Genomic DNA, 19104 nt, shown 5'->3' on the forward strand with positions numbered 1-19104 from the left:
GCTGAGGTGGGAGGACTGCTTGAACCCGGGAGGTTGAGGCTGCAGTAAGCCAAGATTGCACCACTGCACTCTAGCATGGGCAATAGAGTGGGACCCTATTTCAAAAAGAATAAAAATAAAACTAAAAAATCCTTTATTTTCATTTCAACAATGTTCACAGCATCCACCAGGAGTAGATTCCATCTCAAGAAGCCACTTTCTTTGCTAATCCATAGGAAGCAACTCCTCATCCATTCAAGTTTGATCATGAGATTGCAGCAATTCAGTCACATCTTCAATCTCCACTTCTAATTTTAATTTTCTTGCTATTTCTACCACATCTGGCACAATCATAGCTTGTTTCCTCCACTGAAGTCTTGAAGTACTCACAGTCATCCATGAGGACTGGAAACAGATTTCCTCCAGATTTCTGTAAATGTTGATATTTTGACCTCCATGAATCAAGTCTTAATGGCATCTAGAATGGCGAATCCTTTCCACAAGGTTTTCAATGAACTTTACCCAGATTAATCAGAGGATTCACTATCTACAGAAGCTATAGTCTTACTAAATAAATTTCTTAAATAGTAAGACTTGAAAGTCAACATTACTCCTTAATCCACGGCTGCAGAATGGATGCTATGTTAGCAGGCATGAAAATGACATTAATCTCCTTATTCATCTCCATCAGAGCTCTTGGGTGACTAGGTGTACTATCTATGAGCAAGAATATTTTGAAAGCAATCTTTGTTTTTCTGAGCAATAAGTTTCAACAGTCAGCTCAAAATATTCAGTGAACCATGCTACAAACAGATGTGCTGTCATTCAGGCTTTGATGCTCCATGTATGGAGCACAGGCATGGTAGATTTAGCATAATTCTTAGGGCTCTAAGAGTTTGGGAATGATAAATGGCTTCATCTTAAAGTCACCAACTGCATTAGCCACTAACAAGTGAATCAGCCCGTCCTTAGAAGCTTTGAAGCCAGGCTTTGACTTCTCTGAAAGTTCTAAACAGACAGCATCTTTCCCCAATAAAAGGTTGTTTCATCTACAATGATAATTTGTTGTTCAGTGTAGCCACCTTCACTGAATGATCTTAGCTAGATATTCTGGATAACTTCCTGCAGCTTCTCCATCAGCACTTGCTGCTTCGCCTTGCACTTTTATGTTACAGAGATGGCTTCCTTCCTTGCACCTTGAGATCCAACACCTTCTAGTTTCAAACTTTTTTCTGTAGCTTCCTCGCCTCTCTCAGCCTTCACAACATTGAATAGAGTTAAGGCCTTGCTCTGGATTAGGTTTTGGCTTAAAGGAATATTGTGGCTGATGTGATACTCTATCCAGACCTTTCTCGGTATCAGCAATAAGGCTATTTCTCTTTCTTATCATTTGTGTGCTCACTGGAGTTGCACCTTTTAATGTCCTTCAAGAACCTTTGCCTCACATTCTGAACTTGGCTGATTGTTTGGTGCAAGAGGCCTAGCTTTCAGCCTGTCTGTCTCACTTTCTACATGCCTTCTTCACTAGGCTTACTCATTTCTCATTTTGTTTGTTTGCTTAATTATTTTTAGAGACAGCGTCTCACTGTCACCCAGGCTGGTGCACAGTGGTACGATCATAGCTCACTGCAGCCTAAAACTCCTGGGCTCAAGTGATCCTCCCACCTCAGCCTCCTGAGTAGCTGGAACTACAGGTGTGTGCCACCATGCCTGACTCATTTCTAGTTTTTGATCTAAAGTGACAGACATGAGATTCTTTCTTTCACTTGAACACTTAGAGGCCATCATATGGTTATTAGTTGACCTAATCTCAATATTCTTGTGTCTCGGGGAATAGGAAGGTCTGAAGAGAGGGAGATAGACCAAGGAACAGTGGGTGGAGAAGTCAAAGCGCACACAGCATTTATCAATTAGGTTCACCGTCTTATATGAGTGCGGTGGGTGGCACCCCACCCCTCAAAATTACAATGGTAAATCAAAGACCACTGATAACAGATCACAATAACATATAATAATAATGAAAATTTTTGAAATAGTGTGAGAATTGCCAAAGTGTGACATGGAGACATACACACTGTTGGAAAAATGGTGTTGACAGAGTTCCTCAATGCAGGGTTGCCACAAACCTTCAATTGATAAAAAACACCCTATCTGCCAAAAGCAATAAAGCAAAATGCAATAAAACAAGGTGTGTCTATGTGCAAAAGAGTTTATATGGTTTCCAGATTATTATTATCCATTAAAAACATGCTATGAGATAAAACAAAATGTTGACAATTGTTGAGCTGAGTGATGGGTAAACAGGGATCCATATTTTTTATTTTATATATGAAAATTTTTACAATCAAATATATGATACATTTTCTTTACAAAATTTCAACTTTTCCAATAAAACATTATCAATCATAATAGGCTTAACAACCATACTAATTTAGCCAACTCTAACTTTCACTGATTTATCGACTCAACACTGTACCTTTTTAAAATTAAAGCTTTATTGAGATATAATTTCCATACCCTATAATGCACCCATTTAAAGTATACACTGCAATCATTTTTAGTATATTCAGAGTTGTGCAAATGTGCTGTAGATTCTACAACCTATTGTAGAATATTTTCATCACTGCAATGAGAAACCCTGTACCCATTAGAAGTACTCTCTATTTCAACCCACCCCCGTTTCTTCCTCCTCCCCTACCCCACAGCCCTGGACAACCACTCATCTATCTTTCTCTCTCTATGGATCTGCCTATTCTGAATATTTCATATAAATGAAATCATACTTCATGTGGTCCTTTGTGACTAGCTTCTTTCAGTTGGTAGGTTTTCAAGGTTCATCCATTTGTAGCATATGCCAGTACTTCCATTTCTTTTTATTCCTGAAAATGATTCCACTGTATGACTATAGCACATTTTTGTTTTCAGCTTTTAAGTTTGGGGGTACATGTGCAGGATGTGCAGGTTTGTTGCATAGGTAAACGTATGCCAGAGTGGTTGGATGCAAAGATCAACCCATCCTCTAGGTATTAAGCCCAGCATCCACTAGCTATTCTTCCTGATGCTCTCGCTCCCCTTTCCAGACAGGCCCCAGTGTGTGTTATTCCCCACAGTGTGTCCATGTGTTCTCATCATTCAATTCCCATTTATAAGTGAGAACATGTGGTGTTTGCTTTTCTGTTCCTGTGTTAGTTTGCTAAGGATAACAGCTTCCAGTTCCATCCATGTCCCTGCAAAAGACATGATCTCATTCCTTTTGATGGCTGCATAGTATTCCACGGTGTATATGTGCTACATTTTCTTTATCCAATCGATCATTGATGGGCATTTAGGTTGATTCCTTGGCTTTGCTACTGGGAATACTATAGAACACTTTTTCATTCATTCATTGGTAAATGGACATTTAGATTGTTTCTTTTATGTATGTATTTATTTTGGCCATTATGAACAGTGCTGCCATTTGTGTACAAGTTTTTGTTTGAACACATGTTTCTAGTTCTCTTTGACATATCCTACCTGGAAGGAGTGCAACTGCTGGGTTGTTTCATAACTCTATGTTTAACTTTTGAAGGAACTGCCAGACTGTTTTCCAAAGCATCATTTTACATTTCAAACACCAACAGCGTATGAGGGTTCTAATTTCTCCATATCCTCTCCAACTCTTGTTATTATCTGCCTTTTTTAATTATTTTCATTCTAATGGTATGTGAATTAGCATGGTGAAGTGGTATCTCACTGTGCATTTAATTTGCATTTCCCTGATGGATAATGATGTTGACATCCTTTCGTCTGCTTTACTGGCCATGTGTATATCTTCTTTGGGGAACTCTATTCAGACTACGTATCCATTTTTAACTTGGGTTGTCTTTGCAAAACTGGGTTGTAAGAGTTGTTTACATAAGAGCTAAAAATAGAACTACCATTCAATCTAGCAATCCCACTACTGAGTGTCAACCCAAAGAAAAAGAAATCACTGGATAAAAGACACCTGAACTCGTATGTTTATCACAGCACTATCCACAACAACGAAGTCAGGGAATCAACCTAAGTGCCCATCAATCGATGATAGGATGAAGAAAATGTAATATATGTACATATAGAAACCATGGAATACTACTCATCCATAAAAAAGAATAAAAACATGCCTTTTGCAGCAACATGGATGGAACTGGAGGCCATTATCCTAAGTGAAATATCTCAAAGTCAAATACCATATGTTCTCACTTATAAGTGGGAGCTAGACACTGGGTATACATGGACATACAGCATATGAGAATAGACACTGAAGACTCCAAAAGGTGGCAAGGTGAGAGGGTGGTGAGGCATGAAAAATTATCTATTTGGTACAATGTACACTATGGAGGTGATGATTACACCAAAAGCCCAGACTTCACCACTGTGCAATATATCCATATAACAAAACTTATTTATCTCCACATGTACAAAAATAGTTTTTTATATATGCTTGTATTAAAGAGTTTTTCATATACAAGTTCTGTATTAGACATATGATTTGCAAAAACTGTGACTATCCCATTTTTGGGGTTGCCTTTTCACTTTTGGATGATGTCCTTTGAAGCACAAAAGTTATTAATTTCGACGATTGTCAGATTTATCTGTTTTTTCTTCTGTTGTTTGTGCTTTTAGTGTCGTATCTAAGAAACCATTGTCTACAGCAAGGTCAAAACACATCTGTTTTCTTCTAAAACATTTATAGTCTTAGCACTTACATTTAGGTATTTAATCCATTCACATTTAATGTTCTTATGGATATAGCTGAAACTACTATTTTCTGAATATCATGTCTTTCCTTTTTAAATCATTTATTTTGATTTTTAGAATTTTTCTGGAGAGGCACCTCAAGTAAATTTCTTATATGTGGATGGTATCTTTTATGAGTTCTTGACTGTCTAAAAACTTTTTTTTTATCCTTATGCAAAAATAATAGTTTGGGAGGGTATGGAATTCTGGGGTCATATTCCTTTTTCTTCAGAACTCAGTAAATCCTTTCCGATTGCCTTCTAACATTTCGTGCTGCAGGAGAACAACTCAATGCCAGTCCATTTTTCCCCCTTTTTAAAATAGTTACATTTATACTTGTCTGATTTTAATATTTTCTTCTTATATTAGAATTTATTAAAATTCACAAAATATGTCCAAGTGCAGTCCTTTTTTCAATTAATCTTGAACATAATCAGGGAGCCCTTTTGACATAAGGATTTAAGTATTCAGATTAAGAACATTTTCTTCATTTCTTCTCTTCCATTACTTCATTATGTATTTCTGTAACTTATTTTACATAAATATTGAATCATCTGACCTACTCTCATATTAGTCTTTTATGATTTTTATGTCTTTTTCTTACTAAGTTCTAGGAAAATTTCTTGATTAACATCTTTCATTCATTAATTTGATTATACTATTCAATTTTTTTCCCAATAATACTTTGTGTCTCAAAAAATTCCTTTTGCATCTCTAATAATATCATGGTCTTTTGCTTTTGCTTATATCACTGCCTTATCCTTCCAAATCTCACTGCAATCACTTGGCTTTACAACATGTTACTTGTTTTCACAGTAGTTCCCCTTTTAATCTGATGGACTTTTTTTCATGTATCTGGAGATTTTTCTTGGAAATAAGGTCAGGATAGTTCAATGCCAGTAGCTGAGAGTGTGCTTCATTAACAATTCTTTATGTTGATGAATTCTGAGACCAAAGAGAAGGAAATTCTATGTTGTTTGATCTTCGGATTGTTTATCTAACTGACCTTAGTTGCAGAAAATTGAGATAAACATACTCCTTAGTTTATGACATATTATTATCTTCAGTCTGTGAAAGGCCTCTTATTTCACTTATGCATGTATTTTGTTTTCTCCCCACCGAGTATTTTCATAACTTCTTCTCTACCTGACTACTTGGAAGGTCCTAATCCTAGCAGGACCCCCATTCTCTGCCTTTACAGCTTGAGTGCAGGTCTAGGTACCACTGCAGAATCCCCACTCCCTCTAGAGCCTCCATCCACTATTGGAAGCTCAGGTCTTGTCCCTTTGATCATTCTGCACCTACTGATCCTTGTATTTATCCCCTCGCTGACTCAACAGATGCCATGGGGTTTAGAGAGGCTGGAGGTGAGGGAATCGTTTTACCACTTTCTTGGCAAGTAACCAAGTATCTTCTCAAGGCAATGGGTTTCAGTGGGCCATTCCCTCCCCCACAATGAGTTTGATACTGATGCTTTTTGTGGTTTTAGGTGTGGAAGGACTCCACTTCTATTTCTAGTACTGGTGTAGAGTTTTCCTTTTATTTAAGTTAGGACACTTCAATGGGAGATTGAAAGGGAAGAAGAGTCAGATGCACAACTTGAAGTTATCATCTAGTCTGTAAAATCCTTTTTGCTAGCTTATTTCTTCACCATGCCATCAGAGGAGAAAGCCTAAATCATAAAAATTAAAATGATACTAAAATTCCCTCCCCCAGGCTGCTGATGGCTAATATCTCTCTCTTATTTTTCTGGTAGACCTAAGCAAAGTAGAAAAATACAAATGCTTCTCTGTGAATAATGTGGGTCAGTGGGGTTATTCAGTTTATATGGTTCTCTTCATCTGACTGTAAGCTACATAAAGGCAAAGAACATGTCAGTTTTTGCTCCATACTATAGCTCCAGTGTTTAGCATACTGTAGCTGATGTCTAGTAGGCTTTCATTAAATATTTGTCGGATGAATGAGCAAATCACCTTCAGCAAAACCATGGCCAGCCAGGTGAAATCGACAATGAAATATAGGGCTTCTGCTGGAACTGTGGTTCCATGTTTTGGCCACAGGAACAAGACATGGAGTCTGGCTGCAGATAACTGTTTCCTAGTGGCAATGGGACAAAGGAGTCAAGGAATCACATCCTGTTCCCCCTGCCCTGGCAGGCTTTAGACAACAAACTTAGAACCTGAGCCCAGTGAAAGCATGCCTGCAGGAGACACGGGGGCCCAAGAAGTGTGTGACGTGGCAACTGTGATCAATGCTGTAAATTACAGTGCAGGAAAGAAAGAGGCATGTGATAATGCAGTTGGAGCAGGGGGTTGGCCTGGTCACTGAGTCAGGGAAAGCTTTTTTGGGACTTGGGATTCATACAGATCCAGTAGGTGACAAAGGGAGGGAAAAGCCCTTCTACTCTTTCCTTCTGGCCTTATTCTCTTCTCTCTCCTCTTTCTACTCTTCCCCTCCTCTTCCTACAATTTTGGAAGGTGACACAATTAGTGCCAAATGGAGTTGGGTATTGACCCAATAATATGATAAATCAAATAAAATAATTGGCTTTTTTTTTTTTCCTCTCATATGCCGAGACAGAAGTATTCCAGACCTGGGAGATTGTACTAACTTTCCCAAAATGTGGCTTCCATTTCTGGGTCCCGGGCATCTGCTCCAGGCATTGCCATTTCCCCAACCAGCAAAAATGGGGAAAGAGAGGAAAAGCAGAGCACCCAGCTTCTTTTTAAAGATGTGATCTGGAAGTTGGACATATTAAGTCCTCTCACATCTTCCTGGCCAGAATGTAGTCACAAAACCATACCTATCCACAGGAAGGCTGTGAAATGTGGCCTCCAGTAGGGTAGAAAAGAATGGCTTATGGAAGAAAACCAGCAGTGTTTACTGCAGTGGACCAAAAAAAATAAATTTATCTCTCAATGCCTCTGATATGGTTTGGCTGTGTCCCCACCCAAATCTCACCTTGAATTGTAATAATCTCCACATGTCAAGGGTGCGGCCAGGTGGGGATAATTGAATCATGGTGCAGTTTCCCCCATACTGTTCTTGTGATAGTGAATAAATCTCATCAGATCTGATGGTTTTATAAAGGGGAATTCCCCTGCATACGCTCTATTGCCTGCCACCATGTAAGACACACCTTTGATCCTCCTTCACCTTCCACCACGATTGTGAGGCCTCCCCAGCCACGTGGAATTTTAAGTCAATTAAAACTCTTTCCTTTATAAATTACCGAGTCTCGGGTATGTCTTTATTAGCAATGTGAGAACAGACTAATAGAGCCTCTTAATACTTGCCTAAGTGTCCCCAGAAGTTCCTATTTCTAGGGCTAGAGCAGGAAAGCTGACGGCCCATCCAGTCCCAAAGCACAGTGAAGGTTCTCCCCAAGTTTTCTCAAACCCCTGCCATTTTGAACCACTTTTACCATTTCTACCACATTTTCATCCATGCCCCATGCAAAATCACATCACAGCCCTTATACCAACAGCGTACACAGCCCTCCTGTTAGGCCCACACACCTCCTGCAGATTCTCCTCACTCGTTCATTACCTCTTCCCTTGTGTACAGAAAAAATGTATTCCAGAATTAAATATTTCAATAATCAGAGTACCTTAAACCAGAGGTTCTCAATCCCCTCTGCACATCAGAACACCTGGGGAACCATAAAAATATACTATTATCCAGACCTCATCTTAATCATATCAGAATCTCTAGGTAAGGGTTCTAGACTTCAGCAATTTTCAAAACCTTCTCAGGGATTCTAATGTGCAAGATGGAAGATATCCAGTGCATTAACATTCAGAAATACTACTACATTTCCACAGAGGGCAGAAAATGGTTGCTTCTTTCTATTGCCTAAGAAGAGAGTGCCTTGCCTGGCCCTGGCTTGTATGGGGGTGGTTCATCTCATAAACTTAACATCATGCTTATTCTGATCCTTACTAGGGAAAGGAGGCAAGAGGCATCTCTTCTCTTCAGCAGATCCACAAGACAGAAGAGGTTGTCAATTTTTCCCAAGGCCATTTGGCAAATCAACAAGCTCCTAACTCACACTCCAAAACTCTAGCCACATGATGTTTTCTACATAGCCCAAGGCTAGGTCTCTGAGTTCCACAGCCCTTCCTCATCCACTCACTTTAGATGAAGATCAGGGAAATAATAAGCACAAATACAACTAATACCAAGCACCAAACATTTTTCTACATACTTTACACATATGAGGCTGAGGCACAAAGATGTTAAACAATTTGCCCAAGGTCACAAAGTTAAGAAGCGGTGATGCTGGGATTTGAACCCAGGTGGTCTGGCTCCAGAATCCACAGTCTTTATCATTATACCAGACCATTTCTGCTACAGGAAGGAGGTGGCTATTTCTATTGCTGTGACCCTAAGTCAGACAGAAGCCAGCATTGGATTCAGACTGAACCAATTCAGACTGAACCAAGATTTTTTGAGCATCTGTGTCTGCTGGGAAACTCCCAATCATTCTACCACTCAAGAAGCTTCTTTTTTTTGAAATGGAGTTTTGCTCTTGTCACCCAGACTGGAGTACAAAGTACAATGTCATGATCTCAGCTCACTGCAGCCTCTGTCTCCGGATTCAGGCCATTCTCCTGCCTCGGCTTCCGGAGTAGCTGGGACTACAGGCATGCACCACCACGCCTGGCTAATTTTGTGTTTTTAGTAGAGACAGGGTTTCACCATGTTGGCCAGGCTGGTCTTAAACTCCTGACCTCAGCCTCCTAAAGTGCTAGGATTACAGGCGTGAGCCACTGCACCTGGCCAGCATCTCAAGAAGGTTTCAAAGCAACAGATGCTCAAGTCCTTCTAGCTTCTCATCCACCTAACCCCCAGGTAATTCTACACAGGAGCCTCTCTAGAACTTCTCTGCCCTTGCCTGCTTTCTGGGAATCCTTAGGAGCTGGAGAGACTGTCTTCTTTCTCCCCCTCTGTGTCCAAGATGGCTCAGCAAAGACTGGTCACCTAGCTTTGACCACAGTGACTTCTCCAGCCCTCACTGGGTCAGGAGGTCAAGCAAATTCCTGAAATATGGCCTGGGCTACTGCCCAGAGACAGGCTCTCCACCTTCAGCCTACAGGAAGGGTCTGGCTGCTCCATTAGCCCCAACACGCAGGCTCAGAAGAAGGCATTCAGGGAACACAAGAGTGGCTGTTAAGTAGAAAGGATCATGCATGTTACCCTTTTGTTACTCCCTTTCTGCACTGTCACTCTGACAAGCTCTGCCTGACACAGGGGCATTAATTTTTCATGCCGCCCTGCTGCAGACACACAGATTTGTTTGGAGTGATGATAAATGAAATGCAAATGTGGCTGGAAGCCCCGTGCTGAGATGCCAAGGCTACAGGTCACATCATGCTTCCACCTCATACCCTGTCCCTGCGACACCTTCAGCCACTGCTTTACATCTGTTCCTGTGGCTCCTCGAAGCAAAAGGTGACTTCCTGGCAAAGCAAATACAATATTCTCCACTGAAAGCAGGAGAGTTGATTAAGAAAAATTCACTCCCCCAATATGGCTTCTGATCTCCTGTTTATCTTCATTTGAAACATCCTGGGTAGATGTGTTTTCATTGCCAGCCGCTTTCATTCTTTTTCTGGAAGCAGGCAGGGCATACATTATAAAATAAATAAATGATTAAGAAACATCTAATTATTGTGATTAGTTTCTTACTTGAAGGTACTTCCAAGCTGCTTCTTATTAAAGTCATTCATCAAGGAGCCACCGTGCCCTTTCCAGAGGCGCCGCTCCCGGGACCCGTGCAGGACCTGCTACCTCACGTAAGGCGCACACAGCTTAATAAACATGGAGAATATTGATGGCAGCAAATTCCTCCCTGAGCCTAAATTCCAGCATGATGGATTGATGCTTCCTAAACATGGCGAATATTTCTCCCGCCATTCATCAGTCCTACCACAAACACAGGTGTCAGCCCGAGCAGACGTCAGACTCTAACTGCCTCCTCCAGAGCATACGTAGAGAGAAAAGCCTGCATTTTCCCACACAGGGACATCAATTTTTCATGCACTGCAGTCCCTTGACTTATTAAATATTTATAACAATGTCATTATTTACTAAACAAGCTACCAGGCTGTGTCTGAGGTCCCTGGTGCAAGAGTCCTGAGTGTACAGAGACCTCCCTTCAGCTCCCCTGTTCCTCCAGGGAAACCTTTTTAGTAGAGGGGGGTGGGTCTAGCAGGCAGGTTTCTCTGCCTTCCTTCAAAAATGCCTCCTAAAGATTTTTCAAGCCTTTGGTACAGGCAGTTTCAGGGCCAGAGAGGTATGGCACCCTGCTGGAGGCTAAAGTGCCATGAAGCTAAGGCGGTCGTTGAGCCAGGAACTCTTCTTCCACTAGGGACCCACCTTTGCCACTCAGGGTTGTCACACTGACCTCACCACTCCTTTGATCCACTCTCCAAGTCATTCTCCTCCCTGGATGCCACATTCGAGAGCCCTGATGCTTCCAGGGAATGGCAGATTAGAAGCCTCTAGGAAACTGACAACCTCATTCACTCCACAAAGATATACTGAGTGTTGGCAGGTGCAGGGCACTACCTCAGAGGCTGGGGGTGATAAGACGGGGAAGAGCCAGTAGGCTACGTTCCCAGCATTCACTCTCCAGTGTTTTCTGGGCCAGAGCCCATCCTCCACCCCCAGCATTGGCTAGAAATGCCAGATACTTTCTTTGCTTTCCTTGCAACTCAGTCATGGGCAGGTAATCTGAGGGAAGATTTTCACGGAGCAGAGGTGGTTCTGGGGAATATTTTCCTTTCTGGTTAAGACACCTAGGTAGAGAAAGGTCCCATCTTCTTCAGCTGGATGTTGTCATGTTAACAGAACCATGGCAGCCACTGAAGGCCAAATATTAGAACAAAGGCGACCATGCAGAGAATGGCAGCAGGAAGGAGAAGAACCTGGGTCCTTGGTGGCACTGCTGAGACATGGAGCCAGTTCCTGCATCAGCCCCGCCTCTGGCCTTCTCATTACATGAGGCTTTTAAAATGTCTTTCCCTCACCATTAGAATCCCACAGTTATATAAATTGTCACAGGCAAGGTCCACTGATGGATGCTAAAATTAGCAGGTTAATGTTTGGGAAGAAACAGGATAGCTGCATGGTCTAAAATAGTATCTCTACCAAGATATATATATATTAATGATGAGGGAAAAAAGTACCTTTACAGTGGCGAAACCCACCTGAACCAAGTGATCAAGGTTAATATCACCAGTAATAAGACATATTGATGCCTCGTTGACTCCTTTGAAGCACCAAGAAGGGCACATTGCTTTGGTGCTATTCTTGCCCCAAAACGCAAAACTTCAATCTAATCATGAGAAAACATGAGACAAACCCCAAATTGAGGGACAACCTATGTAAGTGGCTAATGCTCTTCAAAAGGTCAAGGTTGGCCAGGCACAGTGTCTCATGCCTATACTATAATCCCAGAACTTTGGGAGGCTGAGGTGAGAGGATTGCTTGAGCCCAGGAGTTCAAGACTAGCTTGGGCAACATGAGGAGACCCCATCTCTACCAAAAAAATACAGAAATTAGCTGGGTATGGTGGTGCACACCTATGGACCCAGCTAACTAAGGAGGCTGAAGCAGGAGCATCACTTGAGCCTGGGAGGTCAAGGCTGCAGTCAGCTATGATTGCACTTCTGTACTCCAACCTGGGCAACAGAGCAAGATCCTTCCTCAATCAATCAATCAATCAATGTCAAGGTCATGAAAAACTGAGCTGTCACAGATTATAAAACTGAGGAGACAGGATAATTATATGCAATGTGGAATCTGGGATCAACTTCTAGAACAATGACAAAAAAGCAAATGGAAAAACTAGTGAAATCCAGATAAAATCTGTAGTTTAGTTAATAGTATTGTACCAATGTTAATTTCTGGCTTTGATAATTGTACTACAGTTATATGAGCTGTTGTCATTAAGGGAAGTCGGCTGAAAGGTATATAGGAATCCTCTGAACTATTTTGCAACTCTTCTGTAAGTCTAAAAGTTTTAACAAATCAACCCAAGGAGGCTCTCCTAAATTGTTACCAAAAAGTAGAAATTGCACCACTTCCTGAATTTGCTGTAGTAAAAGTTACTCAGGGATTACAAAAAGGACTCTACGATAATCTAGAAGAATTCCCCGTCTAGTAATTGCTTTACAAAATGCAGTTGTGTATGTTTATTATTGTTTTCCTATGTAATATGGTGTAGGGTATTGAAGTAATAAGTGGAAAAAAAACAAAAGCTTTGAAAGAAAACAGGCCTAGGTTAATATTCAAAGCCTACCAGTTATTTCCTGCATGACTTTTAGATGGGTTACTTAATCTCTTTGGGCCTCAGTATGCAAAAGTATAAAATTAAAAGAATGGAGTACGTTGGTTGGAGATTGTTACTTACAGCTGAAAGTATCCAGAATGACACAAGTATCAGAGAAAAGGCAGATAAACGATTTTTCTTTCACGGTAACTACATTCCATTTGGGGGAAAACAGATGATAAACCAGTGAACAAATAAACAAGAATTTCAGAGACTGACAAATACTGTCAAGATAAAAGAGGGTCCTGCCTGTAATCCCAGCACTTTGGGAGGCCGAGGCGGGTGGATCACGAGGTCGAGAGATCGAGACCATCCTGGTCAACATTGTGAAACCCCGTCTCTATTAATACAAAAAAATTAGCTGGGCACGGTGGCGCGTGCCTGTAATCCCAGCTACTCAGGAGGCTGAGGCAGGAGAATTGCCTGAACCCAGGAGGCGGAGGTTGCGGTGAGCCGAGATTGCGCCATTGCACTCCAGCCTGGGTAACAAGAGCGAGACTCCGTCTCAAAAAAAAAAAAAAAAAAAAAAAAAAAAAAAAAAAAAAAAAAAGAGGGTCCTGAGATAGAGAATAACTGTAGAGTGAAAGGGTAACTGTGGTTATGGTGGTCCAAGGAGGTCTTTCTAAGGGTCCATTTGAGATGAGGAAGAACTTGCCCCACGACCATCTGAAGGAAGAGCATTCTTGGAAAACAGCCAAGGCCCTGTGTTCAAGACACTAAAAGGTGCCTTCTGTGCCTGAAGTGAAAGAAAAGTGACATAAGATGGTGCTATAATATGAATGTTGGTGTCTTGCTCAAATTCACACGTCAAATTCACACATCAAACCCTAAACCCCAGTGCAATTGTCTTAAAAGGTGAGCCCCTTAGGGGGTGTTAGGTCATGAGGGCAGAGCTCTCATGAGTGGGATAAGTGCCCTTGCAGACGAGGTTTGAGGGAGCTTGTCTCTTCCACCATATGAGGACACTGCTGGAAGGTGCTATCTATGAGGAACAGGCCCTCACCAGACAGACACTGAATCTGCTGGCAGCTTGATCTTGGACTTCCCAGCCACCAGAACTGTGAGCAATACGTTTTTATTGGTTACATATTATTCAGTCTAAGGTGTTTTGTTATGGCAGCAGGAACAGACTAAAGATAGAATTGGAGAAGTGGACGAATTTAAGAGGCTGATACAGGACTCCAGTCTAGAGATCATGTGACTTGGACTTGGTGTTATCAGTGGAGAGAAAGAGAAGTGAGGCAGATTGAGAACATTAATTGTGAAAATTGGACTGGACAGGGCTTGTGAATGGATTCAATGTAAGGAGGCAGTTGAGGGGAAAAGCAGTGTCAAGGATGGATCCTTAGTTTCTGGACTGAGCAGCTGGACTGGATGATGATGTCATTTACAAAGATAGGAAGGCTGGGGTGTGGGAAGAGAGCAGAGAATCATGTTTTGGTGTGTATCTCCACACTGTTTTAATACCAAATTACCTGCATGTTTCCGTTCCTTCTGGTCCCAGCTAAGGTCAATTATTATTATTATTATTATTAATTTCTGGACAGGTGAACTAGAAGATAAACTCCATTTGAGGAAGGGAGTTTTTTTTCCTGTCTTTTTGCTAATGTACCCCATGCCCATGCCAGTGTTTGGCATAGCAGGTGTTCCACAAATGCTTGTTGAATGATGAAATGAATGTTCATTCTTATGCAAGATGACCTGAGGCAGCAGAGTCTTATAACGACTACAACCCACCTTTGAGTCCACTCATTCCCTAGCTGCTGACCAGGAAATATGGTGAATTCTCTCTAGAGGAAAATATCATCAGCCAGAGCCTACACATTTTTTTCTACACACTGCCTAGCATTAATCAAAAAGTACACCAAGAAGTAGAACAAAAGAAAAATACAGACAATAGAAAGAAATCCACGTGACTAGATACTAGTGTTATCAGAGCCAACCTTTAAAATAACTAATATGTTTAAGAAAACAGACAATCAAATGAAGAATTTAACCAGAAACCTCGAGTCTCTGAAGAAGCGAATGCAAATTCTAGAACTGAAAATACCATAACCAAAATTAAGAATACAATTTGGTGGGTTTAGTAACAGATTAGACTTAGCTAAGATGAACAGAACTGACAAATAAAAACAGATGTCCAGTTAAATTAGAATTTTAGATTAACAACAAATATTTTTTCATATAAGTATACTCATTCAAAATTTTGGACATGCATTAAAAAATTATTCACAATTTATCCAAAATTCAACTTTAATAAGAATGTTCTTTATTTAATCTGGCAAGACTGGACACAGCTGAAAAGATTCATTCAGTAGAAACTATCCAGACTGAGGTATGGTGATCAAAAAGAAGAGAAAATACAAAAAAGAGTGAAAGGTATATTTGAGACATGGTGGAAGTCTAAAATATAAAATACATAAAATTGGAGTTTTAAGAGAGGACAAGAAAAATGGGTCAGAAGCAATATTTAAAGCAATAACACCTGAGAAGTTTCCAAGTCTGATATATGAAGTGAAGGATAAAAACAAAACAAAACACCATCCTAATAAAACTGATGGAAACCAACGAGAGGCATCTTGAAAGCAACCAGAAAAAAAAAAAAAAAACAACCACACGTATCTTCAAAGAAACAGTAATGAGACTGATAACTGACTTAAGAATGTAAACAGTGAAAGGGAGAAGGCCATGGAATGAGGATGAAGTAATTTCCAACCTAGGATTCTATTCCCAGTGAAAATGGCCTTCAAGAAGACAAAATAAAGGCATTTCCAATCAAACAAAACTGAGAGAATGCATCGTTGACACGGGCTTAAAAAGAAGTAAGGGAGTTGTTCAGGCTGAAGGAGAATGATCTCAGACAGAAGCAATGAAACACTGGACTGAAGGAGTGATGAGCAATGGAAAGTAAATACGTTAGTAAATCTGAGTGAATACTGACTACTCAGCATTACTAATAATGTTAGGTTAGATGACGTGCGCAGAATTAGAATGCAGAACAAAAACAAGTGGTAGAAAGGGGTAAACGGAACTAGTGTCTTAAATAAAGCCCTTCAAGGGGTAAACACACACAAATTTTTTCTTAGAATCTTAAATCAAAAGCACACGTTGAAATTACTAGGAAAATCTATAAATCAAAAGCACACGTTGAGATTACTAGGATAACCTCACAAGAAGAGTAAAAGAATAACAAGATGAGGTGAAAAATTAGAATTTAAGAAATGCTTTGTTCTGTAAGGTAAGAAGAAAAAAAATTTTAATTTAAATTTTAAAAATGCTTGATATATCTAAAAGAAAAAGCAAGAATAAAAAAGACAGTAAGATATTACCAAAAAAACCCAAATACATTAGTGATTATATTAAATGTAAATAAACCAGGCACTCCGATTAAGCCTCATGAAGATCATGTAGACACTGTTACCCACATTTTACAGGTGTGGAGAATTTGAGCTGTAGAGTTGAGTAACCTGCCCAAGATTGTCCAGCTAGCAAGTTGCGCACCAGGACACCCCGGATTCGAACCCTACAACCTGCTCCTGGGCCCTGAGCACAGTGCCTTTCCAGGTGTCGCCGTGTTCTCCAGCCACCCAGCATTGCTTTCGGTCACCCCTTGCGCATACTGCACCCAGACTCCTGCAACCAGCTCCGAACCGGCTCTCTTGTGACACGTCTTGTCACGGTGACCACGCGAAGGCACAGACTCGATCTTTTCTCCCCTAAATCAAAATCTCTTTCTGGATTTTCATTTACTACAGGACAAATGGACCAGGTCATAAAAGGTCCCTCTAGATGGGATCTCCCACTCCCTTCATCCAACGCTTCCTGTCTTCTGCCCTACATTCCAGGAAGACTGGACTCGGGGTTTCCAGAGAGGGCAAGCAGTTTCCCCAGCCTGGAAAGTGAGTTATGCCCCACTGCCCCCTCCTCTGACCCCAGGAGGGTCGGCTCCTCCTTTCCATCACTATTGTTATCATTATAAATGGCTCCATTCAGCCAGTGCTTTCTCTGTGCCAGGCACCATGCTGAAGGATTAAAGGCATCAGTTCCATCTAACTCACCACTCTGTGATGCAAGTACCAGTATCCTCCATCTTCTGGATAGAGAGACTCAAGTAGATTACTAATTCAGTTAGTACATATTTACTAGTAACTGCTATAAGCTTGGCACTCTCTTAGATGCTGAGAAAAGAGCAGTGAATAGAACAGGCAGACCTCCCTGCTTTCATGTAAGCTCACCAATCAGCTCACATAAGCCCTATGGTAGTTGTGATAAGTGATATGCAGAAAATAAAACAGGGAGGACAGAGAGTGTGTGAAGCAGGTTGCAGTGTTCTAAAAGGGTGGTAAGGGAAGGCCTCAATAAAGAAGGTGATATTTGAGTAAAGATGGGGAGGAGATGAGGGAATGAGCCAGGTGGGCATCTTGGAGAAGAGCATTGTAGGGACAATGCCTTGAGGGACGAGCAGGGAATAAGTGGCAAACTTGATGAAATGTTACCTATTGGCCAACCTGACCCCTGACTGGCCAGTGAGCTCCTCCAAGTACAGTCACATCCCCAGCAGCTGGGCACACAGGAGGCATTGCTAAATGAAGGAACCTGGACTCCGATTCTGAGTGAGATAGTGAAGGGGCACCTTCGCCACCACAACTTTTATGGACTTGGAACCCTGAGGCTGGCACCATCCATCCTCAGTCCCCCCTGCACAATCCCCACTTGCTATCCACTCCACACTCTCGGAGAGGAAAGATGTATGACACCCGTATCCCTGTGTCTCTGGAACTGGATCTGTGTACTGAGGGCCTCTCTCAGGAGTCCTCCTAAACAAAGGAAAGGCGCAGGGGAGGTGAGCTGGATGCAAGATCCCGGAGACCCCACGGGGGCAGGGAGGCCTGATTCCAACTAGGCACTGCAGTATCACTTGCACCATCTTTCTGCATTCCACAAGAAAAATGGAAGTGTTAGACATCCAAGGAGCAAGTCAAACTGATGTCAAATCCCTGAAAGCGGTAAGAAACGGGTGCAAGGCCACTGGGTTATATGACATAATGCAAAAATGTACTGCAAGGAAGAGGAGAGCACTTGTCCTCTGTGTGTAGCAGGTGTTAGCAGGGGGTAAAAAATATAGCTAACACCAGACCAAATCAAGACCAAATTCCAGAGGGGTCTGCACAAGGTAGACCCAGGCCACCCAGAAAGATGCAATCTACCAGATGACCCTCATGGACAGGCCTGAGAAGGGAACAAGGCTGCAGAGAGGAAACCTGGGGCATAAACCTGGGAGAACCCAGGAAGGAGTGAAGAGCAATGGAAAGTAAATGTATTAGTAAATCAAAGTGAATAGTAACTGTCCAACATGTTATGTTAGATGATGTACACAGAATTAGAATATACGACATGGAACCCAGCTGGGAAAGAGAAAGGGGATACTAGGGTGGGGAGGACTTCAAGCCACATCCAACAGTCAGAGTGACCTAGAATCACCCACGGGGCAGTTTAACACACAGGAACAAGCAGCCCCAGGCAAGGGGTGTTACCACAACTTTGCTTTTTTCAGGAAGATTTACAGGGACCCAAAAACTATTCAGAGAGACGTTGACCACTCAAGTATTGGAAAATAATCTTCCAAATCCTAAGAAGACAGGCAAAGGATCCTTAAATATTTGCATAACTATTAAATCTACATATTTTATGACATGTGAACACTTTGTGGCATAATGAAGCCTCTTGAATAATCAGTGTACTACATGGTTAAACTCTCTAACAGAACCTAAAGCAAAATCTTATCATTTAAAATTAGAGAGCTTTAGAAGTGCTGTACCTAGCACAGCATGTGGTTCACACTTGTCAGGAACATCAACTCCCCTCACCCCAACCCTAAACCATAATGCTGTGCTTTGGGGAAACAAAATCTGCCCTGATCTGTATTCAACACTTTCTGGGAATAAATAATGGCTGGTGACACTCCCCTAAACAGAAGCCCCCTGCTCACTGATACCATACTCCTCAACTCATACTGAATAAACACTTCC

This window comes from Aotus nancymaae, unplaced genomic scaffold (assembly GCF_030222135.1).
Source record: "Aotus nancymaae isolate 86718 unplaced genomic scaffold, 86718_ANA_hifiasm-v0.15.2.pri h1tg000049l, whole genome shotgun sequence".
Classification (NCBI taxonomy): domain Eukaryota; kingdom Metazoa; phylum Chordata; class Mammalia; order Primates; family Aotidae; genus Aotus; species Aotus nancymaae.